At 44.7% G+C, this 26,234-nt stretch overlaps 1 protein-coding gene across 13 annotated transcripts in view; it reads left to right on the forward strand.

Moving 5' to 3' along the window:
• Positions 1 to 26,234, forward strand: part of SEMA6D (semaphorin 6D) — a 365,529-nt gene that overhangs the window by 314,468 nt on the left and 24,827 nt on the right. For 7 of the 13 annotated variants that reach the window (XM_075897227.2, XM_075897225.2, XM_075897229.2 and 4 more), the window contains exon 1: positions 11,094 to 11,445. The exons of 3 other annotated variants lie outside the window; for them this stretch is intronic. The gene's annotated coding sequence lies outside the window, so the exon portion shown is untranslated. Of the gene's footprint in view, positions 1 to 11,087; positions 11,446 to 11,498; positions 11,815 to 26,234 lie in introns of those variants that run through there. 3 more of the 13 variants (XM_089782038.1, XM_025190705.3, XM_075897221.2) reach the window with 3 other exon arrangements.

Here is a 26,234-nt window from a genome sequence, read left to right on the forward strand (position 1 = left end):
AGTGTAAGCATATTCAGACATGGATACAATACAGTTGCCAAGGTAGAGGGATGGTAGAAATCCCATCCATGTTAGCAGAAACTTATCCCCATGGCTTTGAGACAACAGGTATGTCACTTAAGGCTGCCACACATCTGGAAACACAAGGCAAGCTAGGAAAACAATTATTTGAAAATGAGAGTTTGACAGTCAGAAGCATTTTAAGAACAACTTTCAATACTACCATTATGAAGATGCTAAAAAGGTTACATGTCTATTAGACATATTTTAGAAAACTCTAGTAGCTAAAGATCTCTACCATAATATTTCTTGAGCAGTAGTACAAATCTTCAGGTACTTACTGATTCCCTCTAGCTCCCTGACTCCCACCATCCTCCTTTTTTTCTATCCCCCGCCCCTTCTCTCCTATTTATTTTGGGTCTGCACATCCTAAACTCAAAACTCTGGTCATCTGAAGAAGTGGGCTGTGCCCACGAAAGCTCATGATACCATCTACATGTTTTGTTAGTCTATAAAGTGCTACCAGACCATTTGTTGTTATTACAGAAAATGTGAGGAAATAACATTTTTTTTAATGTTATGGAGAACTATGCTAATGTTCAATCTGGATTGGATATTATTTAAAGATAAAATTGTAATCTCTACCTTTATGCTTGCTGTCTGTCCATGCTGTACTTGTTATAAATTGTTTCCTGGTATCATACAACTCAGAAGTCTTAAACTAGCAATTTGCTGCTAATTTATTGCTGTAAATCACGAATGGCGGTGTTCCACTTATGACTAATACTATTGGAAAGCCAGGACTCAAATAACAAAAGTGGCTGGCCCACTTGTAATTCTCTGCCTGTCGAACAGGCTTATGCTCCCCAATCCAGCAGGAGCTGGGTGCACTGGATAGATAGCATGCACAAGTCTGAGCATAGATCATCCCCACTCAGGCAGATTAAAGCCTGATGTTAATAGGTTCCAAAGGGAGGGCTGAAGAGTCAGCCACTAACAGGACTATGGCTGTGATGTGGATTCATAGGGACAGGAGGCTAAAGCAAGGAAACCTAAACCAGTCCTGTTTGTGGTGGGGGCGGGGATGCAAAAGGTGTGATTGCACGCCCCCATGGTTCCTCATGGTCCCAATTCTGGCCAGGCTGGGGAAGGCTGCAGCAGCTTGTTGTTCCAGCCTCTCCCCGCCCCTGTCCGACTGGCAGGGCATAGGCTGGGACTGCATCTCCTCTCTCCACCAGGAACTAGGCCCAGCCCCACCCCGACCTCACTCCTAGGAGATGGAGAAGGGAGGGTAGAAATCAGGCCAAACCTTCCTCCCAGCCAGCCATGGGTTTTTTATTGGAGTGTACATACCCCAAATTACAGTGACTGGAGTCCCAGCCTGGCCCCTGGGACCACGTGGACAGGAGCCATCACACACCCCATCCCTGCTCAAGTGCACTATCCACTATGTGCTCTCCAGCTCTGCACTCGCCCTATTTGCTGACCCCATAGGAGAGTCAGGCTGTGGGGAGAAGGGGTTGGCTCATCTAGCCCCCAGGCTCAGGTAGCTGTTTTCCTACTCCCTGTCATTCACCCATTGACACCTCTTGTCAGGGGATTAACAGCACTACATTGTTCTGGGTGATGAGCTACTTTGCATATTTAAAGAGACAGGACCAGACCCAGATTCGGGGGGGGGGGGTCACAGCTTTGGACTCACCCCTGCAACAGGATTAGCACAGACTGTAGCCCACAAAAGCAAAGTCACAATACGATGCAATTTGTCCACTGTCTGCTTTGCTGGGCCTGTCCACATTGGGGACTCGCAGCTGCCTAAGTCTGGCCCATGGGGAGCGCATAACAGGGCGGATGGAGTTTTGGATAGGGCTCCCTGCCACTGGGCTCCAGCTGCCCCATGTGAGTGGACAAACAGCAGGGTGGCACATGTGGGCATTCCCTGTCTGTGCCTTGTTATGGTATTCCATGTGCATGCCTTTTCAAAAGGGCACCCCGTTACGTGTGGGGATATCAGGGACTGATCCCTTTCCAGGGGAAAGAGTGATCACACCCACCTAAGGATTGTAAAGTGTTGTACAAAGGGGAGAGCTGTCATTACCCCCACTGTAAAGAGGGAAACTGAGACACACAGAGGCTAATAGCTGATTTTTCTGCTGCTCCCAATAGAACTGCTGAAGTCTGCCAACTGGGTCCACAGAGATCTGCTAAAGACCATGGCAACAAGACAGTGCCTAAGGGTATGTCTACACTACCCCGCTAGTTCGAACTAGCGGGGGTAATGTAGTCATCCGCAGTTGCAAATGAAGCCCGGGGTTCGAACTAGCCGGCATTTAAAAATGGCGCCGGCCGGCTTCATGCAAATGAAGCCCGGGAAATTCAAATCCCGGGCTTCATTTGCAACTGCGGATGACTACATTACCCCCGCTAGTTCGAACTAGCGGGGTAGTGTAGACATACCCTAAGTTAGGAGTAGGCCCAGGAGCCCCAACTCCTACTCCACTACTCTAACCACTAAACACATGCCGCCTGACAGAGAGGATAAGGCCAGGGTCCTGCTCACTCCCCAACAAGGGAAATGCAATCAAAGACTATGGCTTTGCTTCACCAATGCAAACAACATTAGACTACCCTGCCTCACACAATGCAGCCCATCCAGCTGCTGCTAGTTCCAGCACCATGTCTTTATGTCAGATTCTCAGAAGCTGGACAACAGCATTTCTGCCCCTGAAACTTCCATCTTTCCCTTGAGGTAGAGGAGCTGCCTTCAGCAGGGACATTAATGTTCCGTTTTTATCTGGGCCTTCTGCGGCTGCTGCTGTCCATGGGTAATGCTGAAACAGGATGGGACCATATCCTTCACTACCTACAGTTAGAGATATCATTGGTTAGAGCAGGGAGGAGGCGGTACTAGGATGGCCAGGCCCTATTCCTAGCCCTGCCAGGGGAGTGGAGTTTAGCTAGAACGAAGGGGTTGGGAGCAGGATTCCTGGGTCCTAGTCCTAGCTCTGGCAGGGAAATGGGGCCTGATGGTCAGAACAGAAACATTTGGATTCCCAAAGTCTCTTTCCAGCTCTGCCACTGAGTTCTTTGGTGGTCTTGGGCAAGTCCCATGGTCCCGGTGGCTCAGCTGTTCCAACTCCAAGATGAGAACAGTGGTCCTACCGTGCATCCCAAGGCATCAGCTAGCTCAGTGCTGCTTTAGAAACTGACCTGCACTAAAAGCCGAGCTTGTAACAGCCCTCAGCCTGGAAGAAGCTCATTTCTGGCCACTGTGTGGGCTGCTTTTTCTCCAAGGCACCAAGACGAGATTTATGGGTTCCCTCCACCAAAAAAGTGAGAGTGGGAGCCAGTTAAACCTCACATGCTTCCGGGAGGGGAGGAGGGGGGGACTTTCCTGTTGGTAGTGCGGCATTCTAATGAGTGAGTCCCCCCAGGTAATGAGTGCCCTGGGTCTCTGCCAACCTACCTTGGAAGCCAATAATGACACAAATACAACATGCATTTCAGCCCCCTCTTGCCTTGGAAGGAGTCAGAGCTGACTTCAACTCTACCTGGCTAGAACCCGGCTCCACAATTCGCTTCTTTGGGTTGCACTAGTGTTTGTGCAATTGAGGTTCGGGGAACAGCCCCGGCCTGTATGCAGGGTGTGTGTGCGAAGGGTGAAAATGTTCCCCTCATGATCCCCCAAATAAGAGTGCTCCAGCTAGCTGAGAGACACTGGGGTTGATTTCCCCTCCCACTTCCCCCAGGGGCAAGACTGGAGACAGTCCACATTTAAAAAAAAAGCACATGCCCCCACAGAAATTCCTGCATATGGGCCTGTAAACATTCCTCAGATCTCCAACTTGCATATTAAACCCTTTTTAATTTTGTATAAGTGTAAAGCCGATAGACCCAGGTGAACCTGAGACCTTAGGGGCTAAAGCCATGTGCTTCTACTGCATAAGTTAAAAGCCAACTTGCTCTCAGCTAAGGCTATAGAGCACACTTTTCACTCTCCCTTTCTCCCTTGTCTCAGTGCCTCTGGGTTACAGTCTTCCCTTAGCTGAGGCTGTAGCACAAACTTTGCTCCCCCTTTCTTACTGGTCTCAGTGTCTCTGGGTTACATAAGGAAGGGGTAGTACTGAAACACTGCTAACTATCAGGTGTAATCTGTAGGTTCATATTCTTGTACCAATGATGATATAAGAAATATCACTTTGGCCTTCTTATTTTTAGTATGTATCCTTCTGAAAATCCAGAGAAAGGCTTCAGGAAAAGGCCGCTTTAATAATCAGTGCAGATGAAAAGCCTATTTTTCCTTGAACTGCTCTGCATTTATTCATGTGGTGCTCAATATACAAGTCTGTGACTATCAGCCCTACCCTTAGTACCGCTCCCCAGTGTGATATTGACTGGGACTAATGCTGCATGAAACCAAGAGCTGCATGAAAAGAATGTTTTGTAGATATCAGTATGAACTAATATCAGTGCAAACTATTATTTACTGCTGCTTAGGGGGAGTTGGGAATTAGTCACTAAATATCACCTTAAATCCAAAATTGTAAGCCCTATGTTCAAGAAGTCATAATAACTACAATCTATTTCATTTTTTAAATCTTTGTTTATTAAAGAAGCATAAGTCACAATGTATCTGTTCATTCTGCAAGGATAATTCAAATATAGTTAATACAAAAAGAACTGTGCACATCTTCACAGTGATTAATTACATATCTAATAGTTCTTTACAGCAGGGAGATGCCTTTTAACTCCATTGAAATGTATTGGATTACGAGCATTTATTGAAGGAAAATAATAGAACAAATGGCAACATTATTGTGATTTGATGATGGCACCATAATTGACACCCCTATTCTTACAGAAAATGCAACTGGACCTTAAATGAGCATAAGATATCAAACATCAGTTTTACATTTTATCCAAAGGCCATCACCTCGATGTGTCAATGTGCTGCAATGCTGGTTTAGCACTGACTCCTGCTGTAGAGTGACATCCATACTATTTCCTAGATTATGTAGGCGTTCCTACAGTCACGCCTTTCAAGCACATCTTGCTGGTTTATGAGCTCTGAGGTTGGTATCCCACATATACAAATTAGCAAGAATGAAGTGCATTTCCACTTTCTAGCCAGCCATGAATACATTGCTTTAGTGATTTCCATATCAGATTTTAGCTCCTATTTTAATGAATTATACACAAATTCATCTCAGGTTGTGAGGCCAATGACATCAATGTAGTGGAGTGGACCCTGACTTCTTGCTTTTTCTACCTCTGTTAACATTAATGGTAAAGTCTGGTACTCAACATAACAATTTAAAATAATTTAACATATGTTAATTTAGCATAAAATATCTGTGTATTAATAATATCTTAAAGAAGCAAAAACTCAATTTGCAAATCACTGACATAATAGAATATCATTGTTATACCAGTGTATACACTGTGAATATTTTGGTCTCAAATTTAACATACTTTATAAATTGTATAACAATCATGATGATGGTAACCTCTATACGGCACTTTGATTAGTAAAAGTGCTTTAGAAAACATAAAACAATGAATCTGAAAGATGCCCCTGTGACATAATAGGAATAAATCACTATTATTTCCATTTTGTAGCTAAAGAAACTATGTCAGCGAGGTTTTGGCTCAGATCCAATGGAATTTAGGCATCCAATACAGCTGTGGGCAACCCACAGCACATAGGCCACATCTCTGGCATGTGTACGGGGTGTGCCAGGTGTGCCCAGGCACACCCTAATGTCATAGGGTTGCCAAGTGTCCAGTTTTCTACCAGACAGTAGAGTTTTTTTGGGCTCTGGCCAGTAAAAAAAATCCAGAAAATACCGGACATGTGCAATGTGCAATGTCCGGTATTTTCTGGTTTTCCGACTGGGTGCCCGGAAGCCTGGCAGGAGGAGTGGCTGGGAGGTGGAGCACGATCGGCGCTGGGAGCCCTGGTCGCATGTGAGGAGGAGGGGCAGCCTGGTCTATGCTCCTGCGTGCTGGTCAAGCATGTGGTGGATCTGCAGCCGGAATGACTCGCGCTTCGCCTGGACTGTGCGGGGGGCGGACGCGCCCTGGGATCTGCACTGCCCAGGTCAGTCCCCACCAGCTGATATGCTCTCCTCCCCCTCCTCCCCCCCCAGCTACCTCCTGGCTGGCCGGTTGGTTCTCCCCCACTTCTCCTCCTGATCTTCCCCGGCCAGCCCTGCTGCACCCGCCGCCAGCCCTGCTTCTGACGACCAGTTCTCCCCTCCTCCTCCGGAGCTCCCCCGGCCAGCCCCGCTTCCGCTGGCTGCCCCCCCTTTGCCCCAGTCTCCCCCGGCCAGCCCTGCTCTGCCCTTCTCCCTACCCCCACCGAACAGCTCTGCTTCCTGTCAGCCGCTCCCACCCCAATCTCCCCCGGCCAGCCCCTGACCCCATCCCCACCACCAGCTCTGCTTCCCGGCCTCCCCCTTCCTCCCGGCCAGCCCCGCTCCCCTCCCAGCCAGCCTCCTCCCCCCTGCCAGCTCTGCTTCTCCCCCCGCTTCCTCCCGGCCAGCCCCACTTCCCCTCCCACATGAAGTGTGTCCAGTATTTTTTTTAAGACTACCCACTTACCCTATAATGTCTAAAAAAAAGTGGCTTTGAGTTTTAATTTAATCCCATGATACGCTCTTTTAGTTTTAAAGTATGGATTGCTGTATTATGCAATACGCGCCGAATTGCACATGTAAAAAACAAACTAAGAAGTACAATGTCCCATACTTAAGTTTGTATTTTTTAAGTAAAGTTTAGTTGTTAATTTAAAAAAAATTAAGTTTAGTTAAGTTTTAGTTTCTTTAGTTTGATGAATAAAAATAATGTCCTTTATAACTGAGTATTCAATAAATGTTCACCTTTAAAAAAAATAAAAAATTAAATTTCCTGGGTGCACACCCTAATGAAATGTGCTGCGTATGCTTATGGGTCACATGTGGCCCATCAGGGTTCTATATGTGGCCTGCAAGACATTTTCTTTACTGTTGCCCACACACACTGGGTTGCCATTTCCACTGGTCTTTGTCCATTTAGGGTTTTTTTTTCCTGCAAGTATTACGAACGTGACAGGCACATAAAGCAAAGGTATGTGAAGTGAGGGGTATATGTTGATTGCACACAATACTGTGAATGAAGTACACTCCCTCTGCATCCAATCAAAGCACTGCAATGGTTCAATCGGCACATCCACAAATTCTAGGTACTTAAGCTCAGTTAGTAAAACTACCCTATCCCAGAAGACCATCTTGGTTATAACAATCTTGCAGCCCTCTGAGATGAAGGAGGGCCACTCATGTAGCCCACTCACTAGCCTAGATTGCCTGTTGCTGATCTAATACCTTTGAAAATCTGGATCTAACAGACTTCTTCAGAATCAGAGTGGAAATCAGTATTAAGGCTAGGATTATAATTCAGGCATGGCTTGGTCCCAGTCCTGTTGTCAGACTGCTTGATCGTATCTTTTTACTACCAGATTTCACTGATGTTTCTTTTACAAATCAATCATTCTAGAGATAAATAACACCTACAAGCCTCATTTCTTTTAATTCCATTAACATATTTGAAAAAAGAAATATGTTGGTGAAATCCAAAGGTTCAGAGTTACAATGAGGAATAAGGATAAGGATAAATCAAAGTTAAGGCCTAAATATCTTGACAATACTCCTTTTAATATGCACAATATCGACAGAATAGTGATCTGTGGTGCCAATGAGGATTTAAGGAGCTTTTCTGCACATGTTACTGATGGTTTCTGATGGCTTATCATGTCACTAGCAGCCTGTATATATTTGTTTTAAAACCATTCATTAAACAATTCCCTTACTGAATTGTGTATGTACAATAAAAGTGCATATTTAAAACCTTATTTACAGTGGTTACTGCTCATGCACAATATCAGATTTCAAACCTTACTAAAGCATTGTATTTAATATTTTAAAATAAACCTAGTCTACATTGTATATCAAAATCTTCCAAAATGTCATGTGTTAAACTGAAATCCCTTTCAAATGTATATGAGCATCAAGGCCATTCCTATCAACAGGCAACATATGCAGCAGTGTGGGAGACCACAAAATTTGGAGCAATTCTGTGATGCTTAGGCAACTGAATGCTTTGTATGGGACAGTGTTGGCTCTAGTGGCTAGTCCTATTTCCCGGTGGCCCCTCAGGGTAGCTGTACCCAGCAGGGACACCTGCAGGACCCAGAACACCCACCTGCTCTGCCCCACTTCCATTCTACCCCTCCTCCTGAGCAATGTGGCCTAGGGGATTGGTAGGGGGACTAGCAAATGCTTATCGGATAGTCGACAGGCTAGTCAACTAGTTGCTTCCTCCCCCCTTGCTACCTCTATCAGAAAGAGGCAGCAAGGCAGAGGAAGAGGAGAGGGTACTTCAAAGCGGCAGCTCTGCATGGAGCCTGGAGTCAGCTGAGGACTCCCCTGCTGCCCCTGGGGTCCGTGCAGTACTGCTGCTTTGAAACACTGCCGGGAGCATGGCATCAGGCTCCATGTGGCATTTCAAAGCGGCAGCGCCAAGTAGAGCCCGGGATCAGTTTGGGCGTCCCCAGCTGACTCCAGACACCATATGGTGCTGCCACTTTGAACGCTGTGTGCAGCCTGATGTCGGGCTCCAAGCAGCATTTCAAAGCGGCAGTACTGCACAGAGCCCGGGGGCAGCAGGGGAATCTCCCGCTGACCCCAGGCTCCCCTAGGGCTGTTGCTACACTTCAAAGGCGGAGGCGCCCTATCCACTAATCCAATAGTCAATACAAATTGCATGGACTATTTGATTAGCCAATTACTCAAAATTTAACATCCCTAGTGCCAGCAGCAGTGGCAGCAAGGGAGAAGCGGAGAGACCAGGCCCCGGCCCACTCCGCTCCCCCAGCCACATCATTCTGCTTCCAGGTGCCAGTGAGTGAGAGGGGTGGTTCCATCTCTTCCCTCAAGCCTCTGCCCCAAACGATGCGCTGGGAGCTAGGGGAATGGAGTGAGCTGGGCAGGGTCTCTCAGCTTCCCCTGCAGCCAGTGAATTTGGGGATAGGCCTGATCTCTGCTGCTGCCCATCTCTGCTCTACTCCTGCCCCACAACAGCTCCTTCCCTCATGGACCTGAAAACAGAGAACCCCTGCAGAGGGGCCACCCTTCCCACAAAGGTCTTCAGAAGGCACCAAAATGTCTATGGATGGCCGTGATGAACATCCTCTGATGTTATAACAACATATTATCACATCGATTCAAAGTGTGGATTAAAAAAATTGATCATATAAGCTGCTGTCTGAAAAGTTAAGGGCCAGATTGTGAGTGGCAGCAGATCATAAGGAGTCTTCCTTGCCATTTGCTCACCTGAGTTGGAAGCATGCAGATTGTGCAAGGCTAGTGCTGATGTCTGCTAGCTTTCCCATGGAAACTACTGTAGAAATAATCCTACATTTCAAGTAAATTTTGTGAGGTACATTTTTTAAACAATCAGTTTCAAAACACTTTTAGAATGAGATTCAGTATGAAAATACTGGTACACCCTTGAGGACTGCAATTTTACTAGTAAGAAATGCTAGGGCATGCAGAGAACAGGCAGACTTACCCTCTGACCAGTTTTAGTTTTTTTGGCATGACAGTTTACATAGAGGAATATGAAAGTTCTGGAAAATAGAGGTTCTGTGCAGAGTATATACTTCTGAGTATAAAGACTGCAGAGATATTTAGTGAACTGAATCCTTCTCCTTGATGAGTCATATTGCACACTATAAGCTTTTTCTGCCCTCAGGTTTGCAACTTGATTCCTAATCAAGGCAATAATCACCATTCCAACATCTTCAGTCAGTGTGCAATTTTTAATTCCTGCAGCCTAGGGTTGTTCCCTGAGAGCAGAAAATAAAGAATGTCCTTATGCCTCAAAACAGGAAAAAGCTTCTGGGTCACAAAATAGCTGTGCTCAATGTCTGCTGTAAAGAAGCCTGCAATGATGTAGCTTTCAGCCTGTCGCCACCAGAGAACATCAGAGTGAAACAGACAAAGGATTGATTTGCCAGAAATGTCCTATTCCCATGACTGGGAGATTTTTTTTTCTTTTGGAACAGTCACAGAAGAGAATTTACTGAGGGCCAAATCCTGTAGTCTTTACTCAGTGTACTTGGTTCTCAACACACAAAACTCCCAGTGTGAAGGGAATGTCAGTTTGGCAAAGTACAGCCTTGCAGGATTATTTTTTCAGTGTAAAAAACACCCAGTCATAAGTTCTGTGAGGGGAAAAATATGGGGAAGAGCAATTCAGCAGCAACCCGCAGGGTATTTACTGTTGTTCAGCTTCAGGAGTTTAGGTGCACCAACTGGGATAGGTGGTTCTAAAGCTTGAGTAACTCCTATGTTTTCTCAGTGACAAGCAGTAAATTATTTTTAAGATGAAATTCTATTTTCCCATCATAAAATAGATAAAAGATTATAAAAGTTGGAGCATAATAATTTTTTCTTCTTTCTTTTTTTCAGGGAGCATCAAAAGTATTTCATGCCAGGTTTTAAGTCATTCACATTCCACCTGAAAATTAATAAATAATAGCTGACTCCCAGAATTAATTTCTAAGATTAAAACCTTTGTTTCTGAATATATGACTTTTTTTCTGCTGATGGACTACTTAAAATGATATCACTTCAAGGACATCTTATTTTCCTCTCCCCTTTCACTATAAAACTGACTTTCATTAATCTGCAAAATTATACTGTACTGAATGGCTTTCATTCAAAGTAGACATGAGAGTGCCTGTGTGTACACACATAAAAAGATAAAATGATGTTTGATTGCCTCTTCCCAGCTGTTTACCTTAGAGGTTCTAAAGTGGTGGTGTGATAGGGAGGAAAGAAATTGCCTGACCAAGAAAAACTAAGCCTGAACTTTGCTGGAAGACTGCATGCCGATCCTTTTGGCAGCAGTTGTTTGTCCTCAGGATGTCTGAAATAAGCCCTGCATAATAAGGGGGGCGGGCGGGAAGCAGGCTCCTTCATGACCGCTGCACACAGCTAGCCAGTGTGGCTGAGGTGCTTGGAGCTGGCGTAGCAGCTCCTTGGAGGTGGGGGGCTGAGGAGGAGGAGAGGCCACTGAAGGGTCACCAAGCGCTGGGGGCCTCAGCAACAGCAGCCAGTGAGGGCGATCAGCCCAAGCTTGCCTGCCTCTCCGAGCCTAGGGGGGTGGGACCCTGGGCTCCAGCCGCCTGATTGTTGGGAGGGAAGCAGCCTCTCGTGATGGATTGACTGGAGATGGATCGAATTACACCATTTGCTGGGCTCGCGTTTGTTTTGCTCCCGGTTTGTCCCAGCGCGCCTAGAGCCGGCGAGTTTCAGGGTTACGCTGGAGAAGCCAGGAGCTGCCCCCGGATCTGTGGTTTCGTGGAGCGCTCTCCCGAGCCGGCTTTCCTCCTTCCCCCATGAGGTAAGAGCTGCATTTGCAACCCTGAGCGCCGGCAGACCTGAGGCTGAGCAGCGGCAGCCGCCGCATCTCTTGCCTTCGCTGGCTGCACAGTGCCCGGGAGAGTTGAGCTCAGTTTGCAGCGAGCATTGCCAGGCTGGCGGGTGAGGGACAAAAATAGTCTGAGCAAAGGTTATTTTTACTCGCTTGTTGCCGACTCTGCGTGACTTGGGCGGGGGGCGAGGAGGAGACAGGAGAGAGTAAAAAGTTCCAGTTTGCAGGGCCGGTGCCGAGCCCTTCCCCCGCGCGCTGTTTGCGGTTGCGTTTGAGGCTGCCTCCCCGGGCTGCGGCGAGTGGGTCTCGGGAGCCTGCTGAGGTTTATTTGGGGCAAAGGTACGTGGGTCCGAGGCCTTTGGAAGCGATCAGGGCGTTGAAGCTCAGCCTCCCTGCGTGACCAGCGGGCCCTCCGGACAGCTGTGGCTGTGCTGGGGGGGTTGCTTTGGCCGCTTCCCCCCCCCCTTGTGGCAGCCCGCGCCAGGCAGAGTGGGCTGGGGAGGAGGCAGCGGCCAGCGCGAACCCCGAGCAACCCGCCTACCCGGGCGCTCGCGGCCACCCCAGCCTCGCCCCCGGGAGGGCAGCCGCGCGCGGGGGCGGGAGGCAGGAATCGGAACTACCTGTTACTCCTGCGGCGCCGCCTCTGTGGGGTTCCCCCAGCCCGAGCTCTGGCGCGCTGGTCAAGCTGGCGAAGCCGCCAGTCCTGCCAGCGCCGCGGCTCCCCGGGCGCTTGCCCCGAAGTCCCCCCTCTCCTGCTTCGCTCTTCCCTCCCTGAGCACTTGGAGGGGCTGCGCGGGTGCGTGTCAAGTAGCCAGCAGCTCCCGAGCCCAGCCCTGCAGGAGCGGCGTCTGGTGGGGGTGCGCAGAGCCCCTGAACCAAACTGCAAACCCCTGGCCGAATGGATCCACGTCAAGCGCCGCGGTAGCACCCCTGTGCCCGCACCTCTGGGCAGCGCTTGCCACGCCTGGGCTGGCAGGCTGAGCAGGGCATGCAGCGCCAGTGCTCAGCGAGCCCTCATTGTGCTGCCTGCCTGGAAGGGTCCTCTGCTTGGCAGCTCCTGCCGGCTGCTCCCATCAAAGTCGGAGCCGCGTCAGGCCCGTCTGTCCCCCTTAGAAATAATTTATTGGATAATCTTGACCGAACCTTCGTAGCTCCTCCAGTAGTCGGGACTAGTCACGCGTTGGGAGCCAGAGGGAGCTATATTTCAAGCTACCATCAATTATGGATGGAAACAAATAAGAGAGTCCATTCTGCATTATCCTTTTGCAATGGCAGGAATATCTTAACCCTTTCACCCTGCTTTTCTGATGACAGCAATGTTTTGTTTAAGTATAAAGTGAGGAAACTTTGTATCGGCTTTGCAGCAGCTTATATTAATTAGAAATGGGTTGCAGCACCCTTTATTATTTATAAAACCTAGGTAGAAATGAAAGAGTGCACAGGTATTTCTAGATGGAGCTTATGCCTGTGTGTGTTTTTTAAAGGTTTTTTTTCAAATGCCTGTCATTGTGGTTTGTATTTTATGTCTCCTTCTGTATAAAGTATTGTATGGCTGAAAAAGGCAATTAAATGGTTTAAGCTTCTGAATTTCATTAATTCAAAACACTATAGTTCTAAGTGTTATCCCATTTGTTAGCATGAATATACCACTCCAGTAAGGTAGAGGACATAGAGGTTCTGTGGTTTCCAAATTGTCTAATACTATTGGCTGAATTCTGCTAGTCTTAGGTCTATGAGAAAATCAAGCAAAATTTGCCCCAAAGTGTATAAAATAGCTACATGTGCACACACGTGTGCAGAAGAATGTATTTACTCAGGCTTGTGTCAGCAGTAATGTGACTATTCATGATGTATACAGATTTAGTACTTACTATGTATTCAGTATTGTAGTTTGTATGTACACCCCAGACAACCTGAGCAAACAATATAGAGAATTTGCAGCAAAAAACTGTCACTCAAAAATTAATCATCCTTGACTTATGTAAAATCCATGACATTTTGCTTAGTTATTTTCAGGGGAAAAAACATGTCTGCTAGAATAACTTTAGCTCTGCATTAAGTTGTTAGTGTTCCACAGAAGCATACAAACCTTTTAGTAATGGTATTAATTCTTCCTTCTATTAAATGTAATTATCTTGGTAGAATTTCTAATTCTTCAGAGTCTTTTTAATACTTGTGAATTATTCTCATGAAAATACTTTTATTGGGGATTTTTCCAGGATTCCATCTTCATATTTTAAAGGAGTCTGGAAGCTCACTATAGTGGCAGAAGCTTTATTAACGCTATAAAAATCTTTCCACCTCTAATGTGTATGGATCTTTTTCAATAAATTAAGCTGTGTACATCATGTTTAATATAGTAAGTGAAGGCATATTCTGTTATGTTGGCAGATATGGTATAAACATTTACTCTGGCTTGGACAAATAGAAATTGTCAGACGAGTCCTGTGATTTTTTTTCTATATAATCATAAATTTTAACACATTTATATATTCAGCTGTTTTTAAAATGGAAAGAGTTTGCAGTAGGAATTTACTAGCATTTTCAAATAAGCAGATTGAATTTGTTTTCAAAGAGACAGCCAAAAATGTAACCCAGAGTCTTTAAATTGGGTTATTTAACAGGCTGCTCACTTTCATCTGCATCTTTAGTTACATTGAACTATCATTCTCCTTCATATCCTGCAGTCTGTCACTACCTCTGTCCATTTCTACTAGGGATGCAATGAAGACATCATCATCATCGTCTAAACATGCTATGTGAGATGCAGGAGAGTGTGCTAAGAATACAGTGATCAGCCTTGTCACAGCTCCATAGCCAGCTGTGAGGCTGCGTTTGTTTCAATCACTGATACCTATTTGGCTGGACTATGTAACATTTCTGCCTCTTTTGTATGGTTGATTTAAGTTGACTGTGGTAGCAAACACTTTAGCCCTTGGAACTGCTAGAACTCTGATCTATGAAGTTCACACATTTAGAGAATGCTTAATTTATGTGTCCAATTCACTGTGTCTAAAAGGCTCCCAGCTCAGATATGCACTGACAAATGAGATACAGGATGGTAAAGTAGTAGTAGTAAAAAGTCATCTTAAAAATCTTAAAATACAAGGCATGTAGGTATGACTACTTATAACAACTGCTGGTCTGATTACATACATGTTTTAAATTTACTGCACTTATCACAGGACTGGGTCCTGCTAACATTGAAGGCAACAGGAGTTTTGCCATTGGCTTAAATGGAAATAAGCTAAGCATCCCTCTCCCCGTTTATGTACATCTTGAAAATGGCTCTCACACACTCACTCTCATTCACTCACTCTCTCTCTTCCAACAAGGGCATATGTGAATATATTCAGTTTTCACCATGAATGTTATAGTGAGTAAAGTAACTTGGGGTATGTCTACACTGCAACACTATTTCAAAATAACTAGCTCTATTCTGAAATAACTTAGTCCACGTCTACACAGCAGGCAGTTATTTCATAATTGTGTCAAAATACTGTCACGCTGGAGGACTTCTTAGGGTGCATCTACACTGCAGGGCATAATTCAAAATAAGCTACAAAAATTGAGCTACCACAATTCTGTATCTTATTTTGAAATAGCTTATTTCAAATAGGGAATGTCTACACAGCACTTATTTCAAAATAGAGCACTCTTCCTCCGACTTCCCTTATTCCTTCTCCAATGAGGGTTACAGGAGTTGGAGTAAGAATACTATCCTCCAGCTTGATAGTATTTTGACACTATTTCGAAATATCTGCCTGCTGTGTAGACACGGACTAAGTTATTTTGGAATAGTGCTAATTATTTCAAAATAGTGTTGTAGTGTAGATGTACCTTTACTCGGACTCCTGTAACCCTCATTGTACGAGGAATAAGGGAAGTGGAAGGAAGAGTACTCTATTTCGAAATAAGTGCTGTGTAGACACTCTCTATTTCGAAAGAAGCTATTTTGAAATAAGCTTTGCAATTGATGTAGCTCAATTTGTGTAGCTTATTTCGAGTTAAGCCCGGCTGTGGAGACATGCCCTTGGTTTCAGTTTTTGTCTTTGTCTTGTAAGACCAAGGAAATACTTCCAATGAAATACTTGCATTATTTGTTTATTGCACCTCTGTTCTCTTATATTTTCCAGTGCATTTGTTTTTTGTTTTTTTGCTTTGATGGGGTACGGCCCTTTTTTTTGCTTAGCAAATAAATAAGGGGATGATCACATGCTTGTTCAACATACTGTAATTCCAGTAAGAAATATAGACATCCATTCTATATGTGGTTAAAACAGTTCAAATGTTGATTTAATCAAAACTGCTGTTAGAGCAGATTATCTTTTATTGCATCAGATAAGCTTGCTGCAGTTACTGTTAAAATCCATCTAAGCCATTTTATTAAGTTGTTACTTATTCTGTGAATAGCTGCCAGATTCAAGTTCGAGTTCTCATGTCACATGAAAGAAATCGTCAGTGAAAATCATATTGCTAGCCCTATGATGCTATTTTCACTAGCTGTGTGTATTGTCTGCCTTAGCCCACTTTCCCTTGTCATGCCTTGACAGTAATTATAGTACAGCTAATAACAAAAGTTGATTCAGTTTATTCAAACAAGAAAACTATTAAATTGTCTAACTTCCAAAGGCAAATGTTTGTGTAACTAGAGAGATCAAATCTGGAGTGTACATATGTAACATATGAGGTGTGTTTATTTCCCTAACTTTTCTGTTCCATTAGGCTTTTGTTAACTAACCTAGATTAGCATTTTAACAACCCTGAAGTGAACTTCTGCCATTCTTTCTACTTGGACACTGTGTGTAGATCATCCATCATTCTGTCCTTGGCCACAACAGGCTACTGGCTCCATAACCATTTGGAGCTACACAGAAACTATTCGACTGTGAACAGCACAGCTGGCTACAGCAATTTTTTCTTCCATACCCCTGGCAGCATTGTCTGGCTATGGTAACTAAAGTTAACATCCAGAACATGAAGTGTCTTTTGTTTGGCAGGTTTAGGCCTGCCCTGAGGCAGCTCAGGCACCACACCTGCAGAAAAGTCACAAAATGGCCGCTAGAAAAGAAAGACACCAAAGGACAATTTTAAAAAATCTGGCTTTGAGATCCCAGTCTGTTGCTTACAGCTTGATTATAAATTCAGTTATTACTTGACTGAGAATATTTTATTCAAATCCTACTTGGTTTCAATTTGGAGATTACAGAATATGTTGAAAAAGGATAAAGGAACAGAACTTGCTTAGACTCAGCCAGTCAAACTGCCAAAGAGCACAGAAAGAGAAGAATTCTTCCATGTATTCTGCATGTTATTGCAAAAGCTATTTTCTTTCCACAATGGGAAACATGTGATTTAGCAGAATTAGTGCCCAGAGTCTAATAGTTGCAACAGATGCTTTTCTCAGTTTGTTTTGTAGATTTTGGTACTTAATATAAAAGAACTACATAAATTCCAATATTTATTGCTTTACTCCTAAATCGTGCTAGGCAAGTCAGATAACCAGCAGGTGAGCACAGTCAGGGCTCTATTGTAATCTTATTTATTGGCGTGTTAGCATATTCAAGCAGGTTGGCCTAATACTATCTCTTGATAGAAATCCATGGCTTTCCTCCTAGAATCTAATTTGCATTTCAAGAAAATGGAGGTCCAGAAGAGTTGTCAAAAAAGGTGAAGGGGGGGAGGGAAGAAGTATGGGTCAGAGAAAGTGGAAAAAGGGGAGGAGCACAGGACTTCAGTAAGCAAAGTGATATTTGTTCTTTTCAGAATGTTGAAGAACATTGTAAATTAAATCAGTCTCTAGACAGCTTTGATTTATATACTAAGGGCTCATCTAGACTACGGGGAACGGTCGAAAGAAGATATGCAAATTCCATAGGAATTTGCATATCTTCTTCCAATTGCAGAGCTTTCGAAAGTGAAAGTAGTTAAGATGCGGCTTTTTCAGTGACCCCCTCCTTTGTTGAAAAGCCGCTCTTCCTCAAAAAAAAGGAGGTTTACGCGGTTTTTCGACAAGGGGGGGGTTCGCCGAGAAAGCCGCATCTTAACTACTTTCACTTGCCAAAGCTCCGCTTTCAAAAGTGCTATCGAAAGAAGATATACAAATTCCCAAGATTACAAGGGTCATATTTATAAACAGATATTCTTCTTGAATAATGGGTAATTACTGCATAATTTTTTCCTGCCGTTTTTGTACTTTTCATAAACACAACCTATGCAGTTCATCTCTTTTTTTCAGGTGAAATAACTGTGACAATATCCCTCTTGTAGTATTTTCATTAGTAGTAATGTACAAGATCATGTCTGAGGCCCTTCCATTGGTAGGATTCCCCTCGGTGTTTACAATGCCATAATACAAATGGTACTTAACTCATTTTTCCAAAAGCATCTCTGCAGAAGAGCCTTAATGAGATTCATTTCCCCTGTATTGGCATGCAAAGATCCATCCCATGCCTGGTCCCATTTCCCAAGAATGTTTATTGACACTACTGCCGCAGCAGTTAAGTCAGGCTCTAGAAATACCACCTCATGGGCTGATGGTGTTGCTGCTACTTCACTATGACACACACTGGTCATAGAGTTAGAAGAAAATTCTCATATTCTCATTTGAAATCTTCCTTCAATCCTCCAGTCAAAAAATATTCAAGCAACGGCGTGCCTGTGTGTGCTTTGACTTGGCTGAAGAGAATTATATATGTACTTACATTTTAAATGTCAGAATAAGACCGAAAGCATATATATGAGGGGCAAACTTCAGGAAGGTATAAAATCTTAGCACGTGTTTTGAAAACATTAAAGTGTTAATAAAGTTCCTCTTACTTGTTACCCATTATTGTAAGCTGTATTTAAAAAAAAAATTAAAAGGAACAAACCTGCAGTACATGCATACACAGTTGACTAGCACACAATGAAGTGGACGGGCATAAGATCTTAATTACCACTCTGACCAGATCAGGCTTGGTAGTTTACAGAAGTGATGCATTTAACATCTAAGATCATATAACAACAAACCAGTACAGGATCACTCTCCATTCCCTGCAGTTGGCTCACAGACAACTTCCCCCCTCTCAAATATAGCTATTCTGTGTATTAGCACCTGGAGAAAGGGCTCTGAGGTGAGAGGTGCAGGGATAAGTGTGTGAAAGTTGTCAACAGTGAGAGAACATTGTCCCCATGTGCCTCATGAAAGGAGTAAAAGAAAAAAATCATCTTTCAGAGTTGAATGGTTTAGTTCAATTTGCAAAGATCTGCTTCTCCATGACATCTCTTTAAATCCAACACATGTGTATCGAAGATTAAGACTCTTGAAAGGTTAGTCATTTGTTTTTGCTGACTAAATTATATACTTTCATCATGTAAATACTGTGCAGATATTTTTAGCAGTACAGTTTTTGATTTAATGATAACCTAGGACAAGGATAATCAAATCACATTCTTCAGAGATTAATTTGATTCCCTGCAGAGGTCAGGATGGAAATTTTTGCTCTTTATACACAACTGTTCTTGGGATATAAACGAGTAGTCGAGTATGCCTAGGCTTATCCGTTAATTTTCTTGACTACTCATATTCCCTCCCTTTCTGCCTCTGTATCAGAGGCAGCCAGGGGAGGGAGGGAGCAGGAGCCAGCTTAAAACTGGTTCCCCCCAGCTCTGGCTCCACAGTGCCTCCTACTCCCCACACTGCTGCCTCTATCGGTGGCAACAGTGCTGGGAAGGAGAGAGCAGGGCCAGGAGAGGCTGCTATGAAGCAGCCTCTTCCCACGGTGGGACCAGGATGACCCGCATCCTGCAGAGCAGCCTCTGTCCGTGGTGAACTTGGTGAACTTGGGCCCACTGTGGGCAGAGGCTGTTTCACTGCAGCAGCCCCTGACTGCGTGGAGTCCAAGCTCCCCGCGGACACAGGCTGGAGCAGCCTCTGTCTGTGGGGAGCACGGACCCCCCCTCACAGATAGGGGGTGCTACAGGACCAGCCTCCATCCACAGTGTGCCCAGGCTCACCAAGGACAGATGCTGTGGGGAGGTCAGGCTCACCGTAGGCATAGACAGAGGCTGCTTCACATAGCCTCTCCATGCTGCTTCCTCTGATAGAGCTCAGATCCACCGCGAGATTAATATTGATGCCATGATTAGCCTTTAGCCATGGCCAGCCCAGGCCACTGCAGACAGAGGCTGCTTCGCGGCAGCTTCCCCCCTCTCCCGCAGCAGCCTCTGTCCGTGGGGAGCTCAGACCCTGCAGACGGGCTGTTGTCACCTCGCGCTGCTGCCTCTGTATCAGAGGCAGCAGCGCGGGACAGCAGGCAGCCAGTCTGTGAGGGGAGCTGGTTTTAAAACCGACTCCACTTATGGACCAGCTCCCGCCTGGCACTCCACAGCTTGGGGTGGCAAGGGGTTCCCCAGGAGTGAGGCTGGAGTACGCTGGCTGCTGGCTCCGCTCCTGGTGACTATAGAATAGTCGAGTAACTGATAAGAATTCGTGTGGTTACTTGACTATTCAGTTACCTCCTATCCAACATCCCTAAACTGTACACATGTTTAGAGGTGTGCCTGTGGGTGGTGTTTTCCTTCCCCTGAAGCATCAGGCTTTGCTCCCTGCCAAAGACAAAATACTGGACTTGATAGAGCAGTGGCCAGGTATGGAAAAACTATGGCCATGTATTTATTTAATTTTTTGGAGCTAGGAATATCTCTCAGGTGTGTTTTGAGGATAAATGCATTTAAGATTTCGAGATGCTCAGATGCTACAATGATGTGGGTGACAGATATAAGAACCTAAGACAGCTGGTATAGTCTGACTCCCATCTACAGGCTACAGCTATCCTAAATTGTGCCCCTGTTGCTAAGACATTACAGTGGTGCAAGAACACTTACCATTCCCACACCAGTCTCTGAACCCCGCCTGCTCCCTCTGCAAGTGCTTCCTGTTAGGGTGAGAGAGTAGAGCCAGCTTTGCAGCTCCCAGAGATGTCCTTTTGCATCAGGAATATCCTCCAGTGGGTACAGGACCATAATGTATCACCCTCTCTTACTGAGTCTGTGTATGTGCATGTATATAATACGTTTGCAAATATACACTCACAAACAACAAAAGTAGCAAATGTAGTAATGTAATCCAAATGTTCAATGGCAGGCTAAAAAGAAATAGTTTTCTGTCATTATGTGAAAATTTAGCATGACTGGAACAGAGTCTTGCATTTGATTAGGCAATTTAAAAAAATGTAAGAGACTTTACACTTGAGGGAAATGCTGCAAAACAACTGCACAGTACATGTTATAAAATTGGTTTGCCTTCACCAGATTTCCATGTTTTTATGCAGTGTCTCAAATGATAACTATGAAAGGTCACAGGGTAAATAAATGCTTTTTGATGTCATAGAGCAAATAAAAGCAACACAGTAAAAAAATTACACATGCTTTTAAATAATCCGTGAGAGAGAGGAATATAATTCACAGTGCATTCTTTTTTCTAGCGCAAGAGAAAGATTCTGTACACCATTCTTTCCCTGTTGTAGTTAATCTTTAACACTTAAGATAATAGTAAGAGTTAGGTTTGAGCTCTTTCTTTGTATACTTTTTCACACCTGTATTTGCAGAAGCAGTTGACTGGTCCTAAAAGTGTTGGAGCACATGTTTTGCTTATCCCAATGGGACAACTTAATGAGCAATTACTAGATTTGTCTTTAGAAGAGGCTTATGTATATTCAAAACAGTGGTTCACCCATTTTTGCAGCCTAAATTAAATGTGCAAAATTTGAGTCTGGCTAAAGTTCAGTCTTCAATGTATATACTAGTAAACTTGATCCCAGGGCTCTTAGGAGGCTGTGACCTGTTTGTTCCCACATATGACTCTTCTTCTCTTTCCCTTCACTTTTCTAATAGCCATTTACTTCCTCTTTGAAGTGTTGGCACCACTAATGAGCCTTCCCTAAGCATCACCTCTAGCCAGCAGCCCCGACCACTGACATCTGGCAGTTCCAGTTATCTTTCATCAGTCCCAACCCCGAACCAGGGCCACCAATACAGTGCTGGAGGTTTGGGATGGGAAGAAGGATATTTTTCATCAAACAATATTCAAAACTGTATTGTCTGGGCCACTGGCTATTAGGCAACAAAAATGCCTCCTCCAAAGTTCAATTCTCCTGAACCTCAGCATTCTGTTCCAAAAGACACTATGGCTACGTCTACACTGGCCCCTTTTCCGAAAGGGGCATGCTAATTTTACAGGTCGTAATAGGGAAATCCGCGGGGGATTTAAATATCCCCCGCGCCTTTAAATAAAGATGTCCGCCGCTTTTTTCCGGCTTTTAGAAAAGCCGGAAAAGAGCGTCTACACTGGCCCCGATCCTCCGGAAAAAAGCCCTTTTCCAGAGGATCTCTTATTCCTACTTCAAAGCCAACTACCTACATGTGCCAGCTCCACAGACCTGCTGCCCCCTCCCCCCCCCCACTTGTTACCTCCTGTAGAGGTGGGGGGAAGGAGAGCTCGGTCAGGCAGGAGCTGGTGCTGGGGGGAGCCAGCTTAAAAGCCATTTCCCCCCAGCACCAGCTGTGGGGTGTCACCTGCTCTCTCCACCCCCCTCGCTGATGCCTCTATCTGTATTAAAGCCTTATATAAATATTTGCATCATCATTAGAGAGCGTGGAAATTCTTTAGATTTCACTCTCAAAGGAACTGTACACAAAATAGTGTCAGTGAAAAACACTGGGCAAATTTGACATCCATTTAAAAATCACAGGAACATGGAAGATCTCATGAAACAGAGATTAATGAGCTAAAAAAAATACAAGAAAAAATACCTGGGTATTTATTAACCCTAAACTATTATTTTGATGATAAGATTGAGCCCTGGAGGTCTAGGTCAGAATACTGAGTAGAAACTTGCATTATTGCTGTCTTTACTGCACCTGTTCTGGGAATAAATGGAAGAGGTACATCTCCACGGCTGACATTATGGCACTTTTCTTGAACACTAAAAGCAAAGCAGCTACAACACGACAATTCACTCTTTATTTTCACGCCATAATGCGTGGATGCTGTAACTCGTAAATCCAGCATGCCATGAAGCAGTCTCAATCCAAGGCAAGGAGTTTAAATTAGTAAAATGTGGGTCTGTTAAGATGGTTAATCAGGATATTGCATAAGCAAATGTACCTTGCACTTTGTCACCAAGCTTAGGCTCTGGCAAATTGTCAAAAGGAGTATGTCCCGCAGGCACTATATAACATAGAGAACAGTTCTGGCAGCCCACGCAGCTTCAAAACAAAGTTTGCTTTCAGCTGTAGAACATGTGTATTTCCCTCACAAAGGACAGAAAATGGAGTAACATGTCAAAAATCATCTTCAATAACAACTAGGGAACTGTGTCCCCTGCTTGCTATGCTCGCTAACCCCCCTCTCTTTCAGGATAGGCAGCCCCAGCTCTCCCCCCAGCTGCCAGGGAGGGCCAAGCCAAGGCCCAGCCCTGGCTTCCCCCCGCCGCAAGGGGGAAGGGGCCAAGGCTGGGCCAGCCCTAGCTCTACCCTTTTCTCCCCTTCCCCTGCTCGTGGCTGTGCCTGCCCCAGCTCTCCGCCACGCCCTCCTGGCCATCAGGCAGGGCGGAGGCCAGGCCACCCCCGACTCTCCTTCCCCCTCCCCAGCTGTTGGGCAGGGGTGAGGCTGCGCCAGCCATGGCTTTCCCCCACGCCCAGCTGCCGGGGAGGGCTGAGACTGCTCGAACCCCTTGCTCCCTCCCCCCGAGAAGGGCTGAGAAAGCCCCCACCCTCTCCCGCATCAGTCTCTGTCCATGTGGAACTCAGACCCGCCCGCAGACCAGGGCTGCTGCTCCCCTGCACTGCTGCCTCTGTTTCAGAGGCAGCAGTACAGGATGACAGGCAATTTAACTGGCTCCCTAATGGACTGTCTCCTGCCTAGCATCCCATGATGCTGCCTCTGATACATGGGGCTCCCCAGGAATGGGGCCGGAGTGCATTGGCTGCCGGGCCTACCCCCTGGGAACTACAGAATAGTCAAGTAACTGATAGGCATTCATGCGGTTACTCAACTATTTTATTACCTGATATCTAACATTTCTAATAAATATAAAATAAATCAACTCAATACTTATATTTCTGTGTATACTGTACAGATCTGTATAAATAATCATATGAAATTTTAGTTTGTATTGACTTTGCTAGTGCTTTTTGTGTTGCCTGTTGCAAAAGTTGGCAAATAGCCAGATGAGTTGAGTACCCCTGGAAGATCTCTGTGTACCCTCAGGGAACCAACCTAGCCATTTAGCAAGCTTTCGGCCACTTTCTTCTAGAGTAAAGGGAAGTGTTTTCTCTCTGTAATGTTAAAAGGTTGCAGACAACTGAAGTGTAATTAACAATACTATAAGCCAATTAAGATCAAAGTTGCAATATTCAGTACTATAGTTTCATCACTTTAATATTAAAATTTTTTGTTTTACTTTGACATAGATCAAGAAGTGTTGATGGCAGACTCCTTTAAATAAGTCACGCAGTATCTTAGAGACAGGTCTTCGATCTGCTGTTTCAGAATCAGTTAATATCATGGCTCCAAATATTCAGTTTCTCCAGAACTTTTATAAAAATTGCCCCATAAAAAAGTATGAATGTGTGTATATTGCAGGATAAAAAAGAGGTGTCATCATAATAAAGATGCACATTTATATGGTCCAAAACATAAATACATTTTCTTCAATTAATTTTATGACTGATGTGTTTAATTCTACGCATTCGATAAGTAAGCTCAATTGCCACAAAGTGGTATAAATATGTGACGTCGTATTATAGGGCCAGAATATTCTCCTTCTGTACTCTGATAATTAGCCTAAATTGGTACCAAGCTCTTAAAAATGGATTTACCATAGCACAAGCCAACCTGTGAGACATGTAGAATAAATATCCTATGCCAAATGTTGTCCTAAGTAACATGCATGCTGACCACTAAACTCAGTCCATATTAAAAAGAGATTTCCTGTGGAAGAAACCAGCTTTTGTCTACCTTCAAAAGTTTGTACCACCTTAACTGTACCAGTACAGTTAAATCAGTACAATCCCCTCCTACGTGGACATGCCTATACCAGTAAAAAGATGCTTTATTCCCTTCCTGTATGGGAATAAGCAATACCAATATAAATGTATTTACACCATATAACTTTGCTGGTGTTGAGAGATGAATCTGAGGGAAAGGGGAGTGGAGCAATTAACTGATGTGACTATATTTGCATAGTAAAAGCGGAACAACTTTCGTATATAGACAAAGGATGTTAAATTGTGGTTATCTGGGTTATCATGTAGTCGATACAATTTGTGTTGACTACATGATCAGTCAATAAGGATCGCTCTGCAGAGCCACAATGCGGGTAGCTCCAGGAGCTGGCTGGAGCTAGGACTGAGCAATCCCGGCTTGTGCCTGATCTGGGAGTCACCCATACTGTGGCTCTTCATTTTAAATGTAGTAAGAGCCGCCGGACTCTTACCACATTTAAATGCAGAGGTGCAGTGTCCCGGAGCAGCATAAGCCGAGACTGCTCAGTTCCAGCTCACACTGGACAGGGCTGCCACGAACAGAGACTACTCTGACACCAGCTCTCTGCTGGGACCACCCGCAGACAGGGGCTGCTGCTGGTGCAGCCTCTGCCCACAGCGAGCCTCTGCCTCTAATAGATGCAGCAGGGCGGGGGGGGTGGCACCGCAAAGATAGTGCTGGAGGGAAGTGGCTTTTAAGCCGGCTCCCCCCAGCACTGGCTACTGTTTCCCCCCTCTACGGTCGACTACTCACTAACAGCCCTAATATAGACAAGTTGGTGTCTTGTATGGAATTTCTTTGTTTTGTTATCTTTATTGGGAAAATATTGCACCTCCTATCAGATGCAGTTATTGGCCGAGTGATTGTAAAATTAACCATAGTTGTCACTCGTAGAGAAGTGTACTTTTAGAGAAATTTGCATAAAAACTACTGAATATTTATACTGCTCTTGTGGTCAAAGATGTGAACATCATCATCCCCATTTCACAAAAAAGAAAATAGAGATTTTGAGAGATTAACCAAGGCCACAACTCAGGATTCGAGCTCAGACATCCCCGTCCCCCAGTCCTGTGCTGAGACCACTACACTGTACTGTTTCTGTGTTTTGAATTGGAATATACCAATTACGGAGTTTTCAAAGTTCATGTATAGATAAATGGGGCCTGATTTGCCATTAGCCTGCACCTTACACCTGTCCAAAGGATGTATAATACTGTAGTGTTTTAGTAACATAGTGTATCCAGTTCACTCAAGAATAGATAACTACTACATAAGGTGCTTGGCAACAGAAAATAAGGTTTAACTTTGATATGGTTGACTTTTGGTGATAGGATCTAGATCCAGTAAAAAGTTTGCAAAGCCCTTGAGAAGGATTGCCTGCCACAGAAGGCAAAAAAACCCCAACAACCTCAAACAAAACAGCTTACTCCCTGCAGGGGGGAATAGCATCACCTCTAGTCCCCTGTGTCCTGCTACTTCAGCTTCTCAAGCCCTTTTGCTCTCTCACTAGGGGCCATTTATTACCCATAGGCTGTACATAGAGTGAGAACTCCCGAACCCACTGAAATCTGGCAAAAGTATCATTGACTTCACTGGGGATAGGATTTCACTCACAGGCTACGTTTATACTGCTTCCTTCTTGCGCAAAAGCCTATGCAAATGAAGCATGGATTAGCATATTGCCATGCTTCATTTCCATAATTAATTAGGGGCCGTTTTTGCACAAAAG

Source organism: Pelodiscus sinensis, chromosome 14 (genome assembly GCF_052426305.1).
Source record: "Pelodiscus sinensis isolate ZL-2025 chromosome 14, ASM5242630v1, whole genome shotgun sequence".
NCBI lineage: Eukaryota > Metazoa > Chordata > Testudines > Trionychidae > Pelodiscus > Pelodiscus sinensis.